Source organism: Conger conger, chromosome 5 (genome assembly GCF_963514075.1).
Source record: "Conger conger chromosome 5, fConCon1.1, whole genome shotgun sequence".
Classification (NCBI taxonomy): Eukaryota; Metazoa; Chordata; class Actinopteri; order Anguilliformes; family Congridae; genus Conger; species Conger conger.
The window spans coordinates 14,115,840-14,131,544 of record NC_083764.1 but is presented as its reverse complement, the minus strand read 5'-3'; the positions used below and the strand labels follow the sequence as shown (position 1 = coordinate 14,131,544).

Sequence of the window (15,705 nt, the reverse complement as noted above, 5' to 3'; positions counted from 1 at the left end):
TGCACTCCTGGAAGCGGCACAGCCTCCGGGCTAGCCCCTGAACCCTGCTGCTCTCCCTTTCATTCTGCCAGTTCTCCTCCACTAGTTGTGACACGGATCGATTTGCTGTTCCGCGATAAATCATGTGTAAAAGACCAGACGTTCGAGGAGGCCCCGAGAAAGCCGCGGGACAGTTCTGCGCCAAGCTCTCCACCTCCTCGGGTTCCTGACGTACCTAGCAGCCAGTCGTCTGCGAGAGGCGTGTAAACGCCAAGGCTTCCCGCTAGCCCTGCCTGGAAGCTGGCGTTTCGAGAGTCGCAAGCGGAAGAAAGAGACGGCCCTCTAATGACTGTGACATCGATGGCTAGGTCCCCGTCTCCACCCCGGGTTACTCGTGGCTGTCGGTAGGAGACTCGATTTAAACCACCGCGCCGTTTGGAAAAGACAGGTTCCTGCCATTTTAGAACACTAATTCCAGGCTTAATGTGTGCTGCCTTGCTCACGGTTGTCAATGTTCTTGCTGTGATCCTGACGTGTTATGACCTCCCAAAGTTACTGTGAATTTCCTAACATATCTCACCGGGAAATTTGCGATGAAATATGCACAGTAGACAAAGATGAGAAGGGCTCATACCTCTACAGCAGCCAGTTCATTACACAGAAAAGGTTTTCTCATACGGATTAAAAGGTCGCAATATCTGTTCAGTACAACTACTGACCTTTAAGCCTTTCAGCAATGTCACCCAGAAAAAAAGTTTAATTTGCATTTTAATACACAGAGAATAGCAGGTGCTAATTAATTTCTCCTGGGAGAATATTGAAAAACAAATATTTCATCTTCCTGTGAAGTCAGCAAATGTTTCCCCATAATGTCAGCATCTCAAAGGCTTAGAAAAGTTAGAAAAAATGAAAACAAAAAGCCAAATCAAAAATTAAGATTGTAGGGTAAATAGAACACTGTACACTGCTCTTGAATTGAAATTAACTTCTGACTTTGAATTTGTAGCACAGTGAGTGTTGGCAAATGATGGGCTCTCAGAAGTACAAACATTCATGCTCAAATCTTCTGAAGCTTCACTCGGGTCTAGAAATGGAGTAACACCCTGAGGAATACAAGTCTTTACCAGTGACTGAAGGGAAAATCATATTACCGAGCAATTCGAAATTAATAACTTCTGTCAACTTAGCGCAGTATAATCTCCAGTTTAGAGGTGCCGACTTGACACGGCCTGTACTTTTGTGTTTTTGTGGCTGTGCATTCGCAGATCAAATATGTGAAAATGCCAAACCTCAGCACTAGAAAATGATTCATTGATTTTTATGCTCAACTTCCATATGTAAATCTAGAAAATAAATCCAGAAATATAAGTCCACCATAACCAAAAATCACATCCTCTTCTTACACTAATTTAAATAACAGTATGTACCATGGTTTTCCACAAATTTTGCATGACCATAATGTAAAACAAAAGTTATGGATGGAGTTTTAACTTTGTTCACCTTGGACAGGTAAATAATAATACTATTTGAGACCAGAACATTCTATTTAATTTCAGCATCAAGGTTTTGGTAAAATAAATACATAAATCAAGTACAGACTGACCATGAATCCCACAGTAATGCATGTTTTACCATAGCATTTCCCAGAGGGAGCGAGTCCTGAGACTAAAGGTACGCAATTTACTGAGAAACTGTAATTTAATTGGAAAGTTGGTTTCTGCACGTATCCACATTTCAAAAAACCTTCCATGTGATTGGATTTTCCCCCAATTTAGTCAATCCTGTCTATGCATTGACAATACTATAGTCAGCAGTAATTTATTATCACCTTTTTTTCCCCCCAATATTTCAGATGTTCCAAGACACATTTGCTGACTTATTTTCCCTCACAAATTAAAAAGGATTAAAGCTTTCCAAGTACATTTGAATAATCCATTTTTTGAAAAGGAGGAGGTCTGCGCTAGAGAAAGTGTATTCATAGCAGTCTGAGAAACTGTCTGCCCACTCAAGAGTCAGCCCTGCACTCAAGCCCGTCTTCACAAACCTCCCCCTTAACACCCTACCCCCCTTCAGTGCTCAGCCAGAACCTGCAGTGTTACTCCACACACCAGCCAGCCAGCTCTCCCTCCTCCATCCTCACATCTCAAGGGATTTTAGAATATTTTATAAATCTCGAGCTGAGGTATCCTTGGGAGGAGAAAGAAAACACATAAATTGCCCTTTCTTCACAGACACTGTTGTTTCATTCCAATCAGACATATTTGTGTGTCCGTGGCTCAAAGCTGTATAAGCTCAGAGTCTAAAAATGGTGGTTTGGGTCTTTGTTTGATTATGGCGTGTTAACCCAATGGATCCTATACTATCAGAGGTCAATGGCCCGACACATGGACTGAAAAGGAACCCCTGCACATGTACGATAGCTTGAAAACGAGGTGAAACGATCCTTGCAGATTTCATCCACATTAACCAGTGCACATCATTTGTCACTATTGATTCCTGCTGTCTCTCTTGGAGTAATACGCGATTATGTTTACTTAAATACTGTAATGAATGATGCTTGCTCTACCACAAGAGAAGGCACACTACTGTGCCTGAATGCAATTCAAGCACACAGCAAGCCTCCAGCTCAGTTATTCTCTAGAATCACAAAATAAGCAATCAACAACTCAACCAATTTAAATACAGCTAGCTGAGGATAACTACACACTCTCAGTCATATAAATGTCATTAATTATAGTGACTCACAGACATAAATACACTGGATGAGCCATCTCTCCAATGTGTTGTTTCTCATAATAATGCAAAAGTTGCTAATTTATGAAAATAATAACAACAATTTCCAAACTATTCATTCAGCAATTTATCCAAAGGCCCACATCCACTTGGCTTGCTGAATTAACAATGAGCATTATTTTGAAAAGTAGGCCAAGACAGACTTTTCTTTGCCCAATATATCTGAAAATGGTACAAATGCTAAAATAACTACAGTCATATGGATATACCCACAACTTTCCAGGCTAATATGACAGCATTATTTGGCCCAACCTCAGCTTTGTTTTGGCAACTTGAGGAAGTAGATGCTCAGTTGACCAGTGTAGACCTTATTGAGTGATGAATCTCTAATCTCCCCCCCCCCCATCATGCAGAGTGATGCTATGCCTAATTACTAATTACATACCATCACAAGGAACTCCCTGTCACAGCCGGTACTGGCAAACTGGCACACAAGGGTACATTCACTGAGCTATACAAATGCCTTGCTGACATGTATGCCACGTCCAGTTCAAACCAGAATGTATTTTAACTTTGTATCACTTTCCATGGATCAAGAATTATATACTCGACAGAGGTCATTCTGGCTGGATATCCAGGGTCCAAGTCAGCACCGATAAGTGTCTCCGACCAATTCAAATATTCTTAAAATCAACATGACTATGTTTCTAGCATGTTCACAGTTGGCTTTAATGTAGCCTATAGACTACTTTACTATTTGCTGTAGAAGCAAAAACAACAAGCTTAGCTTCTAGCATGTTTCAGCATTTGCTATAAACAAAACAGAAACATGATTGTTACTACAGTTTGCCCATTAGGCTGCTATGAATACAGAAGTCTACTCTTGAGAAAACAGAATATGTTGGAAAAACTGGAAATGTTGATTTATTTGAAAGCATAGTATTGTAAAGCTCCATAAAAACTATGCCTAAATGATATGAAAACGTTTGCAGCTAAATTCACTAGTTCCTCTCAGTTAGACGCTTTACTCTTTATGTGTTTAAAAAAAAAAAAGCAAATGTACCAAGAACTAAAATCAGCTGTTCTACAGCAAGTATTTCCAGATGCTAACATTTTTCTTGAAGATATTCACATTTTCTCTGCCTGTCCCTCCAGTTCAAAAACACAGTAAATGTGCTGATACAAAAAAAAAAAATAAAAAAAAAAAAAAAATAATGCTTTTACTTTTACAGAAAAGCAGCCAATGAACAATCAAATTAACTATAACCTGGTACCTTGCTGACAACCAACAAACCGTGTGGGCAATCTTTGCTACACGTGGTCAGAAACACCCATCTATGGCGGTCACCTTGCCGCCCAACATTGCTGATGCGAGCAGACATCACAGGACAGTAGAGTTATAATTGTATTAAACGCAGGATAACAACTAGCCGCAACTCCAGATGGGCTACAAATGAGTTATAAATTCATTTTGTCTACAAGGACACCAACTAAATGATTTGCATACTAATCTAAGGGCCTAGATTAGGAGCTCTGCTAATGAAATAATGGTCTATACTTCATTTACATAATAAAATAATTATTGTGGCTGATAAACCTCAAGGGCGAGCAATGTTCAGTTCCCCTGATAAAAGTGGGTTAGCAGCTCGATCACGATGCATGTACACAACACTGCTGCTCAGAACAGTGTGTTTAAGTAAGGCTGGGAGCTATCGTAGACCGATATGACACATGGCTCTTTATGGGATCAAACATTTATTAGGGTGACTTACGTTATTTGCATTTAACAACACCATAATGAACAGAGGCTACAGGATGTGTCCAGAATACTGAAAAGAAAATGGTGTATTTTAGGGCTGCTCATAAAATAATTTGAATTCCTTCACACGCTGATTAGAATTCAAGCCTGGAAATGGTTCTTTTTCTTTTTCTTTAGAACTTTTATCTGACATCCCAACACCTTTTAAGATGTTTAAAATTATTCAAAATCACTTCCCTGAACTACACAAGAGAAGTTGTGGCAGTATTACAGTAACAGAAATTATCTTCAGATGAATGCTAAACATATCACTCCCTATGAGGGACATCAAAATAACACTCAATATACAAAATAATTTACAACCATTACAAAAAAATCTTAAAAGGAGCTAATAAGGTTTCATTATGGATCATTCATGAGGATAGAAGCAGAATTCCCAATGCAGGGCAGTTTCACTAAGATATACCATAAGGTTTGTGTCATCAGTGGAACCATGAACAGGCATCTACACTAATCTACACTAAGTCCTATGGCTATGCACTGCAGTGCATATCCTTTCCTAGTTCAGTCTGAATTCACCTTGGCATATCCCCTCTTTGATTTAGACAGAAATAGGCCTATGTTTCTTTTCAACAAAGGCAACAGCTGAGGCATAATTTAGAATTGTTTCCTAAATTACTTTTGAAACAATGCAATTCTGACTTTGACATTCTTGTAGATACAGACTGTTTGAATATACCAACATGCCAAAGACAAGACGATATCTCAAACAACTGATATTAGCCTCAAGAAACACAACAAAGATCAAAATAAAAAACACAAATAGCATGCACAGAATAATGCCCTGTTTATTGACATGGTAGAATGAACATATTTCTGAATGCACCCACTGCTCTAGACTGCAGGCTTTTAATGAATCGATGAAAACTAAAGCCTGGAATAATTGTTGTGAGTACTACCAATAAAATAAATGTCAAAATATACAAATGAAACCCACACATTTTAAAAGGGAGGAGGAGGAGAAGGAGAAGGAGGAGAAGAAGAAGAAGAAGAAGAAGAAGAAGAAGAAGAAGAAGAATGTGTTATAAACCAGTTGACAATCTAAGCCAATCAAACTAAGCACGGGACAATCCCCTCTGGAGAAATGTAGGGCATTGCTCAAGGGTTCAACAACTGTGCGTATCTAAATGTGGCTACACCGGGGCTTGAACCACCAACCTTCCGTGTCCGAGTGATGTACCTTTGCAACTAGGCACTAAATGGCACAGACATTCAAGCAAATTAAAAACTTAATCAATGGGTAACTCTATTAATGTAAAATAAAATCTCATTCTCTCTGTAGCTCTGAAATGTGCAAGGTTTCAACAGAAATGTTGTTCAATAAAAGGATTAAGCAATTACACAACAAGACTTGCACTTCAGAACATAACAGCAGGTTTTGACATGCAAACCTTGCTTCTGAAAACCCAAGACTTTGTTCACAAATACAACTGAAAAATCAATTTTTCATAAAGCCAACTAACAGAGTAGAAAATGCACACATAAAATCAATTAGAAAACCATCATCTCATGAACTAAATTGAATGCATGAATAACGATCAGATCCAAATAGGAAAAACAAATTTGCTGCAATATAATTTTTTCATCATTATCACACTGACATTTTTCTGATGGCCAATCACTGCAGAATATTTAGTCTGATAAATCATATTGTTGTTCAGCCCTTGCATGAGATAGACCACACGGAGCACAGGAAACTAGAGCAAAGTGGTGCCATTGAGGGTTAGGATAAACTGAATTCAAATTCATATGATAATTATAATTCACAATTTAATTTATTAAAACACTTTTACTTCATTTCTGATAGATCCCTCTATCTTCCTAGCATATATATTAAACTTTGGCGAGTAAGAGAACTCTAGGCTGGACCCATAGCTGGATCATCTTCTGTCAAGGACAGGCAGACGGGTCCTCCCAAATACACCAAGTTGGCAGCCCACTTGTTTTTTGTTCTGGATTCTTGCAGCTAAAGTCTACTCCAAACGACGTGAACACGAAAAAAGAACCGTCACCTTTGTTAGTATATCCAATATGAATTCCCCATGCTACTGGGAAGCATAGCAATTTGGGAAGCATAGCAATTTGGGAAGATGAATTCCAACCTTCTTGCTGTCAGTAACATTGCTTTTTCCACCGGCGGCTCATGTCCCTTACAATGGTGGCATAGGCTATGCGATTGTAACATGTTGATGGATGGGAAATCAGCTAGCAAACTGCCATTGTTAGACACACACATATTAAAATAGCAAGCTAGATACCTAGTAATAAAGGTCTTATTTAAGTGCGTTAGCCATCTGAGCAAAGGCACCATGGAGAAAACCTGGTGAATTGTGACCCTTTCGGCATTCCATACACAGCTTGTCACATTTGTGGATCGATAGCCATTTGTGAGGGGATTGCAAAGGAAATGCGGAAGAAGTCAAAATCAAAATTTACCACTGAATACATGCATGCCATTTAATCCGCAAATACCAATTTTATATTTCAGACTAGGTCATTGCAAAAAATACACACAGAATTTTGATATGTATGTATTTTTGCTCTTCATTTACAAATATGTATGCATTTGTACAAATCAGAAGACACAAGACCCAAGTTTGAGATATTTGTGCGTGAATATATAAAATACATTTGTGAATCGTCTCTTATTTGGGGATCATGTTACGGGCATTTCTGAATAATATTGAGACTCATCTCTCTCCATACCTGTCCAGCAGTGCTTAAAATATGTAGTGCTTGCAAAATTTCTGTTTTTAGATTTTAGCTGAATAAGCAAGTTTCATTTTAAACAAACATGCCATGTGTTTGCATCCTAATTAAAGCTCTCCTTTCAAAGCTTTATGGAGCTCTTCAAGGGAATCTTGGCGGAAATCTTGATTCCCTTGACTGGGAAAGGCTTTCTGACATTCAAAACTTGGGAGATTCATGTGGACCCAAGACGCTACCTTTTCCCAAAACATACAAATAATTTAATACCAATCTGGTTGCATTTATTACACTCACAGTCAGAACGGAAAGACAAACATACCCGCATCCCCAAGTTAATGAGCCAAAGACATAGGCCCATTATGAAATTCTATGGGTTTATCATGCCTTTATATGCTTACAGAGGATATATTGTAGGCTGAAGAAGAATAGTTTAAGAGCCCATGTGCAATGTTTGGAAGGGAACGTTGCAACATAATTTGAGGCTGACAGTTCAAGGCTGAAATTCAAACACATCAGTATGCATTCAACCTGTCAGACAGCCATCATTCAATGTTTCCCAGACAATTTTGATCTACATACTGTATAAAAGGAATGTGTTCTTAAGAATCGGTGTACACGATAGAAAAGTTTGCCAGCGACAAATATAAATAAGCTTCCAGGCATACATTTATACTTTGGCTTTAAACAACTCTGCTACCAAAGTATGCACTCATACCAATGCTGACATCTCGCCGACTGTCTATGAGCTAAAAAGAAAATGTTTCTCAGCATTTGAGCAATGCAGGGTTATCAGAGTAAATGGATGCATAACCACCGGATTGAAATGCACTGGAAAACATTACGCGGTGGGGCCTCTAAACACATAGCTTTATATTCCCTGCTTTGAAAATGCAAGAATCCCACTTCTGAATCATTCCCCTATAACAATTATTTGCTACAATCGAGTTTAAAAAGTAGCTAGAAAAAACTTTAAATATCCCTGCAAAACAATAGGCTTTTTCAGCCACTTTCTCATTTGACACATTGGAAGCCTGACAATGCTTTGCACACACTCCGGAACAACACCATTACATTGTGGCTTGTGAGGCTTGACAGCTTGCAGTGGGCTGTCAAGGGGCACTACTGCAGCGCAGTTGTATCAACAAGGTTAAAAAACAGGCCTTGGAAACCTCCTTGGTTGCATTCAAGACGGAAACATACCTGTCTTGAATGCATCTCAGATATCCAACACAAACCATGAACAGCAAAACCGCAGTCCCCACTCTATCATTTCTGAAATAGCTGTAGTCCCACAAGCTTTGGAAAGGATGTTCTTACCCTTAGTTGAGCTGATATCAAATCACAAAAGGAATAAAAAAAGAACAACAACAATAAAAAAAGGCAGCATTGACCACCAGCCTTATGAGTAATAGTGTGAAGTGAGGGGAAGAATAGCCTTGTGGTAAAATATTACAGCTTATTAGGACGATTATTTCAATGGCTCTAGACAACCTTCTCAAAAAGCTGGCTACTGTGTTTAAACGAAGTAGTTCTGTACCTGGCAGTTCACAATTGCGGAAATGTGGAACAAGAGAAAATTAAATACAACATTGTTATTTTACTTTTGACCAATATCTGGAAAACGAACCAATTTCATTGGGCCATTGTCCCAATCTAAACTACAACCAAAGAACTCCACAGTCTGCTATGTTACCGATTTGATAAGGTGGGGGTGAAATCAATTCAAGGGCTACCACCTTCAACTGAAAACAAGTAATTACTTGTTTTGATCTTCTCCATCTTCCTTCACAGAGTGATATATAACAAATATAATGGCTACAGTTACAAGTAAAATTTTTATCAGGGGCCCCTTGAAAATGTGCATCAATACGCACTTGAACTGTTTTCATTACCTTCACACTGAAAAGTAGGCTACTTCAAAGGAGCTTTGAATGATTTTGCCAGTTGGATGTAAATTTTTCACTCTCAGGGAGGAGGTCTTTAAAATGTCAACAGCTGGTCACACTTAAAACTTTATTCTGGCTTCAACAGTGTTTTTCCATATTTGGGCCTGCTCATTAGTGAAGTGTGTAATCATAGGGACTTGCCGCAGAGGTCATCCAAGGCACAGTGCTTTCCAAAAAATGCTGTAACTGTAACAAAGTTGTGCACAAATACATCATTTCCTAATACTTAATACAAGTCCTGAAGTAATGCTAAGGCCTGAAATATATACCATTTATCATTAATGAGGAATGTGCTGCCCTTATAAACAAGCAAATGCACAAAGGCTTAGTTCAAACAAAAGATTTATATTCATAATTGGTTCAACATTTTTAACAATAATAATAAGGGGCAAAATGAAGACACTAATCACAATCAAGATAAACCAAAGAAGCCACACCTGAGCTGTGCCGTTCGAAAGCAAGCCAGGCCAAGCCAAGCACACCAAATGAACACAAAGGACAGAGGACAACAGAGCTTTTGTTTTAAAGACATGACTTCAGACAAAGCCATAATGGCTCTTTATGAAAGTCTCTTCTCTCAAGCGTATCGTTGCACCATGCGAGCTGCAGCCTCTTCCGTCGTTTAACCTGTCCCACTTTCACCCCTCCGCTCCATTATGTGGGGCGTTTCGCAAACAAAGGCATGAAACGGAGTCGACTTGCAGTGTATAATTACAGAGGTGTAGGTTGCTGTTTTTTTGTGTGTATTTTTTTTTTTTTTTTTTTTTACACATGCAGTGAATGTTTCCATTTCTGGTTAGCATGTACTGGTTATTCATCAAGTAATTAATCAGTTTACAAACCTTTATTTATACAGGGTAGGTGTTTTACAGCAGTGCCCTGTCCATGCCCCCTCAAGCAGCCTACCCTGCATGTCTTTAGACGTGGGAGTACCCAGAGGAAAGATAATTCAGAAATCTTGCTCTTTATAGATGCAGGGAAATAAACAAATCCGGAGAACTGCCCACTTGGAAAGAGGTTGACAGACAACCAGAAAATTACTTGCAGGGAAGAGGGGGTGGGGACTGGTACAGGGTTGAGCTTCATTTCAAAGGAATGTTTACAGAAAGCACAATTTAATTGAAAGTGATAAAATGGCGTGGGGAAATGCCACCTGGATGCTGGGAAAGACCCGGGGTGACCAGTTCTCAAAGGATAGCAGTTACCATTTAAACGTTGACACCAGAGATGCAAGATCGCAAATGGCAAATCCTTTCAGCTCACATTCTGATGAAGTCCTCCTACAATCCACCAAATCCATAATCCCCAGTTACCTGTCAGTTTAGCACTACAATGAGGTAATGTCATGAATACAAACAGGACCATATGGACGAGAATGATAGCACTGATCCCTTTTTAAAGATAACATGTATAATCCATGGCATTTCAGCTAGGCTTTTCTATATGGTTTATCTGAGAAGTATGTGATTTCAATGAAGTGTAACATTCATGCTGTAGTCCATGCCATGGTATAGTCCATGAGTGCTGAGTAGTCACGTGTATTAAATTAACATTCAAAGTGGGGTAGAAGCCCAAATATAAACCGTTATCTTCATTTAATTTTCAATGTTCATGTGAAATCAGCTGAAGTATTTAGACTTGCCTCTCCAATTTGAAGATGGCTGCCTTTTCAACTTTGAGAGAACAGTATTCGCTGCTATGTGGTGCTTTGCGGAATAAATTGGTCATACACTTTAGAACTGATTTGCATAGGGGAAAAACATTCTGGAATTGTTCTTAGAAATCATCAGGCCACAATCTGTGACAAACTCTCCAAATGGTGACAAGCACGAAATTTGTTGAAATGTATTCAATTATCTCCAAATCCAATTAGGAATAAGCATTTCCACTTCCTCCAGCAACCCCAGGCTAGACACGCAAAACGGTGCATTCGTTTTTTGTTGACATTTGCAATTGCAGCTGCAGAAAAAAAAAGGAAAAAAATGCTGAAAATGTCTGGAATGGATGCATGCAGAGCAGCAAAAACCCAAGCTACTTTCAGCGCCTGACAGAGACATCAATTCAAAAAGGTGTTTACGGACCTGAAGAGCTGAAAGCAGTGGAAAAAAACCAGGCAGATGTCTGAAGCTGTGGGAAGTAAGAAGTCTTGCTGGACATAGTGTGAGAAAAACAAACCATGGTAGGCTAAGCCTCGCAGAATGTGTAGACACAGCCACACCAGACATCTTGACAGACATGGACGACAGGCCTACAACTTTTCTGAAACAACAAAAGTGTTTCTCGCTTCTTTGCTCCTCGCATTTAAAATGTAATGCCTCTGTAACTCTGCAAGTTACTTCTTCCAATAAATGGGGCTGCTGTATATTCGAAGGGCGTCAAGCACAACGCCAGCTAGTTCATAGCTTTGAGATTTCCAGTTTAGGCGTGTCCTGAAAACAAATGAAATGGCAGTAAAACGGCTCGTTCCCTTTCCTGGATCACAACAGAACAAAGGTGGACGCCGCCATAGCCGACTTCTGTTGAACCGAGTGGCATTAAAAAGGCATGCAGATTAAGGAACAGTGCAGTGAATGACTGCTCGCATTGTCCAGGTGCTTTCTGGCTCCGTAGCGCAGTCCTGAGCCCCATCTGCAGGAGGTGATAAGCTCTTAAATCTGCAGGAGACCGCAGGTGGCCTCTGCTCGCACGCACTCGACCGGACCTACGCCCGCCCCGCCAGCACAGACGCCAATTCAAAAACATGAGAAGACCTGGACTCGTCTTTGCTAGAAAACCCCGCCGCTGATCCAAGCGCGAGACACAGAAGCCCGTTTCTTGCCTCAGAGCTTATTCCTGAAAGGAAGCAAATGTCACGGGGCAGAGAGGGAACAGGAAGGGGAAAAAAGGGAAAGAAAGAGAGATGGGATTCATTCTTAGCACAGCAGAAACGGGGGTTTGATGCGCTCGCATTGCAGGTTAATAAAACGTCTGGGATGACAATGCAGGCCAGCTTTCCTCGGGCACAGCAGTTTAGTTGTCGATCCGCCCGGGACGGCTTTTATTCAGGTTTGGGATGTGACTGACGCAGCCACAAAGAACTCCCTGTAACAGCACAAAGTTGTTAGCAAGAGCAGCCTTTCATCATGCAGAGAGCACAGCTCGGCTCTGATGTTAACCGTTTCACACGCACGGAACAAGTAGGCATGGGTCCCCTGTCCACTGCATTGGAGAAAAAAAAGATATATATATATATAAATAAAAAATAAAACAGGGCACTGCATTGGTTCACTTCTTGGGACAATCGACTGTGCACCTAACCCAGGAAAAAATAGTGTTTATGCTCATACATAATTCCCGCTGCCTGGTTTAAATTGCCTTTACTGGTGTTTGCAATTAGCCATTTAATCTTACTTAGCTTACTTTATAAGAGGACGTGGCTGCAGTACATTGAACAGCCATTGCTAAAATGTTTATCTTCCATTAATTCCTTCTGTTGCAGCTGATGCAACAATTCTCCGGAACGCCTCCGAGCGATGTTTTTGAACCTGGTTCGACTTGGCCCGGGTCTGGAGCACAGCAGAACACATGTCCTGGGTCGGATGTGCACATTTCAGCACCGGGAAATACACATGCGCAATAAAGGCCGCAGACAGGGCGTGCCGCGCCAGGACCGCTGCATATACATAAAGGTAAGCGATATAATGGCCTTCCAAAAGGATTTACGGTTTACGCTCTGGGATTTGCTGGGTTAGGTTTATGCTATCTGCTCCAAACAAATGTTTGGCAGGCCCCCTGCACAGAGCTGCTGAGGTAGGTAGATAACGTGTCTACCAGCCTGGCCCATAGCTCAGCTTAATTTATTCATCGATTGACAGCAGCAGTTACAGTGCACTAATTTCTGTACAGAGGACAGGAAGTCCATTAATGCATTAATCAGTTACACAATGATCAGCAACCTTTGATAACCCAGGGGGAGAAAATACCTTCTACACACAACCCTTTCTGGGAACGCGTTCAATTTTCGAGCATCCGTCATCCAAGACCACCTACACACGTCTGGAAAGATTTGATCAACGCTGTAATGTTCTATCCAAGTGGTTTCTCTGATATGGAGGAGTCGGTTTGACCATAAGATGTATGCAAATAGATTGTACATATAACACTGAAAGATATGTTGGGCAGATATGTTGGTCTCAATGTGACTGCTGGCCAGATGGTCCCTTTATGGTCTCCTTTTCCTTAGACGACATTACACCTTTTCTGATATTTTTAAATATTTGCTAAATTTCCAGTGGAAATGTCCATATCATTGCCAACAGTAAATGGATATTAGACTCAAAGAATAGAGCATATTCTGGAGTATCTCTGGTCTACAAAGGCATATCGGGTCAGAGTCGCCATTTTGTTACCTCCAATGTTATGTTGAGCAGTGACAAAATACATATAAAAAAGTGATGTGGGCATATGGCAAACAAACGTACAAATGAAATAATAAATTAACTTCCTGGAAGACAGAGTGACCGATTCAGCCTTCAGAAATATCAGGACCAATATCAATCCTGTAAAATAAGGTTTGGGGGCTAGTGACATTGACAAGCAGAAGGAGAGTTCATTTTAAATTCAACATACATGAATCACCTTCAGGAGGGCAGAGGAAAGCAGTAATTCCTCCGTGTTCTTGCCAGGATCTGCTTGGTTAGGCCGAGGCTGCCTGAACACGCCGGGCAATCTGAGGCCTATTGTCTGACGACAATGCTAGACCCAGAACTGGTCTGACTCACACAAAATGTAAAAGGAATTTGAGGTAAAAGCATGTAGCCTGAGGGCTAGACACACAAGCCTTTCCTATATGCTCACCAGAGGGACCATCGTTCTGAAATTACCCTCAATCACAAAAGGGAAGAATAGTATTAGCGTGCTATTTAGAGCCCTGTTGTGACCAAACCCCCTTAAGTAGTTAATGGCTGAGCCGTTGCTTGCTTTCAACACTGTCGGTCTGGACCACAACCGAGGAGAGAAGGCTGCATGTCTTCTAGACCATCCCGGTGACCTTGAATCTAGAGAAATTTGCATCCAATGAGCAATTTAGCGCCTGAAAATTAATTTAGAAATTAAAAAGAAAAACTTGTGCTGTTCTTTGAGAAGCATTCAGAAAAAATACAGAAAAGAGATGCGCACATACACTAGTCAAATGTTGGTCACACATCCATACATAGCAGCCTTCTGTATAGGATTCACCGTGGGGGCACGAGTACAAAAAATCCTCTATGCACAGCTGGCTCTCCCCAGTACCTTTCATGTATTTCCAGGCATGCAGCAATCCCATTGCCCAGTTGCCTGAGGACGGTCACACAGGCTTGACGGACAACCTAGATATAAGAGAAAACTGCCCCAGGGCCAGCCATTCAGTCCAAAAAGCTGTTTACACTTAGCTATTGTTGGAAAGGATTCGCCCTCTTCCTGGCATCCTAGTCACACACACAGACAAACACAGAGACACACAGACGCGCGCAGACACGCACACACGCAGGCACACACAATCCATTTTCCCTTTATGGTAAAATCAATTCAAATTTAACCCGCAATGAGAGCAACGTGCTTATTTCTTTCGCACGTCCAGTCTTTTTTTCTTCTGTGCCAAAGCTAACCCGGCGTTGGGCCTTTGTTCGCTTATCAAACAGACAATACGCGGTGTAAATTTCACAGTTGAGCTTTATTTCGATTCCAGCACGAGCACCCCAAGCTTTCACATTCAGAACAAATAGCTCTCCCCTTCAGGACATCAGCAATGATCAGACTCCATGCTAAACAGGGCGAGTGACAGCTTCTCCCTTCCAGCGTCTCACCAGCAGCAACCGAGTATATTCCTCCACCAACACCCGGCTCCATTTCTCCAACGATAATGTACCACACCGAGGAGACGGAAGGCCTCATATTCCTAAAAAGTACATCGTTAGAGGCTTGCGTCGTCCTCTTTTAGCATAGCCAAAGCATAGCCTTTTAGAAGCTCGGCTCTGGCTGTATCTTAGTCTGCTACATTACTGTCCTGGGCACCTTGGCAGCACAAAAGCAATGTCCGCTTTGATTAGTTACATAAAACTGAACAATGACAGAGGGCCTTTCATTGCACGATGAGTCTAGCTTTGAGGGAAGAGCCTAGATGCATCTTTTAGCGCAGGTTTTTAAAATGGGACACAGAGCGGCTCTTGAGTAAACGCTACAAGGCTCGATTGACGTGGCTACAAACAATGCTGTGATTGTCTCATGTTTTGCTGCTGTGTGGCACTACAGAAAGGTTCAGTCACCCGTGAAGCTTTTCTCCACGATGGGGTTGAGAATAAAGACCATGAATGGGCATGTTTTTCATACAACATTTGCTAACATGCGCTTGATTAATTGTTTGGCAGTGTGCAATCTTTGGCATGGTCAATGGGATTTATTTATTTTTTATGAACAAAAAGAACATTTTGAACTTTCTTTATCCTCCTTAATGATGGTACACTGGTCAGCGTTTTTTAAAATATATATTTAAAAAATGGT

General features: G+C 40.8%; 1 protein-coding gene across 1 annotated transcript in view; it reads right to left on the bottom strand.

Annotated features, from left to right (window-relative positions):
* The window catches only part of ptprk (protein tyrosine phosphatase receptor type K), a 133,258-nt gene that overhangs the window by 100,344 nt on the left and 17,209 nt on the right, over window positions 1-15,705 (bottom strand).